The sequence below is a fragment of the Arachis stenosperma genome, chromosome 10, assembly GCF_014773155.1.
Source record: "Arachis stenosperma cultivar V10309 chromosome 10, arast.V10309.gnm1.PFL2, whole genome shotgun sequence".
NCBI lineage: Eukaryota > Viridiplantae > Streptophyta > Magnoliopsida > Fabales > Fabaceae > Arachis > Arachis stenosperma.
The window spans coordinates 19,571,374-19,573,016 of record NC_080386.1 but is presented as its reverse complement, the minus strand read 5'-3'; the positions used below and the strand labels follow the sequence as shown (position 1 = coordinate 19,573,016).

Below are 1,643 nucleotides of genomic sequence, written 5' to 3'. Positions count from 1 at the left end.
TGCCTATGGTACAAGGTATGGAAAACTTCCCAGGATCTTGTCTCTTTTGAGGTAATTTCTGCCTAGACAAGTCATCCAGTTCTTTGGTGAGCAAAGGAGGTTCACCCTCCCAAGTCTCATTTCCAAACAACTTGTCATTTAGCTTCATGATTGCTCCAAGGTATTTAGCAACTTGCTCTTCAGTGATATACTCATCCTCTTCAGAGGAAGAATACTCATCAGAGCTCATGAAAGGCAGAAGTAAGTCCAATGGAATCTCTATGGTCTCATTTTGAGCCTCAGATTCCCATGGTTCCTCATTAGGAAACTCATTGGAGGTTGGTGCACGCCCATTGAGGTCTTCCTCAGTGGCGTTCACTTCCTCCCCTTCCTCTCCAAATTTGGCCATATTGATGGCCTTGCACTCTCCTTTTGGATTTTCTTCTGTATTACTTGGGAGAGTACTAGGAGGGAGTTCAGTAACCTTCTTGCTCAGCTGTCCCACTTGTGCTTCCAAATTCCTAATGGAAGACCTTGTTTCAGTCATGAAACTTTGAGTGGTTTTGATTAGATCAGAGACCATGGTTGCTAAGTCAGAGGGGTTCTGTTTAGCATTCTCTGTCTGTTGCTGAGAAGATGATGGAAAAGGCTTGCCATTGCTAAACCTGTTTCTTCCACCATTGTTGTTGTTGAAACCTTGTTGAGGTTTCTCTTGATTCTTCCATGAGAAATTTGGGTGATTTCTCCATGAAGAATTATAGGTGTTTCCATAGGGTTCTCCTAGGTAGTTCACCTCTTCCATTGAAGGGTTCTCAGGATCATAAGCTTCTTCCTCAGATGAAGCCTCCTTAGTACTGCCAGGTGCATTTTGCATTCCAGACAGACTTTGAGAAATCAAATTGACTTGCTGAGTCAATATCTTGTTCTGAGCCAGTATGGCATTCAGAGCATCAATCTCAAGAACTCCTTTCTTCTGACTTGGCCCATTGTTCACAGGATTTCTTTCAGAAGTGTACATGAATTGGTTATTTGCAACCATTTCAATGAGCTCTTGAGCCTCTGTAGGCGTCTTCTTCAGATGAAGAGATCCTCCAGCAGAGCTATCCAAAGACATCTTGGATAGTTCAGAGAGACCATCACAGAAAATACCTATGATGCTCCATTCAGAAAGCATGTCTGAGGGGCATTTTCTGATCAGTTGTTTGTATCTTTCCCAAGCTTCATAGAGGGATTCTCCATCCTTCTGTCTGAAGGTTTGGACTTCCACTCTAAGCTTACTCCATTTTTGAGGTGGAAAGAACTTTGCCAAGAAGGCATTGACTAGCTTTTCCCAAGAGTCCAGGCTATCTTTAGGTTGTGAGTCCAACCATATTCTGGCTCTGTCTCTTACAGCAAAAGGGAATAGCATCAGTCTGTAGACCTCAGGGTCAACCCCATTAGTCTTGACTGTGTCACAGATTTGCAAGAATTCAGCTAAAAACTGATGAGGATCTTCCATTGGAAGTCCATGGAACTTGCAATTCTGTTGCAGTAGAGAAACCAACTGAGGCTTAAGCTCAAAGTTGTTTGCTCCAATGGCAGGGATAGAGATGCTTCTCCCATAGAAGTCGGGAGTAGGTGCAGTAAAGTCACCCAGCACCTTCCTTGCATTGTTGGCATTGTTG

The 1,643-nt window shown here is 43.4% G+C and overlaps 1 non-coding gene across 1 annotated transcript; it reads left to right on the top strand.

Moving 5' to 3' along the window:
- Nucleotides 1–1,147: 1,147 nt before the first annotated feature.
- On the top strand, nucleotides 1,148–1,255 carry LOC130959317 (small nucleolar RNA R71). The gene has a single exon (XR_009078409.1). It is a non-coding gene; the product is annotated as a small nucleolar RNA R71 (small nucleolar RNA).
- Nucleotides 1,256–1,643: the final 388 nt, after the last annotated feature.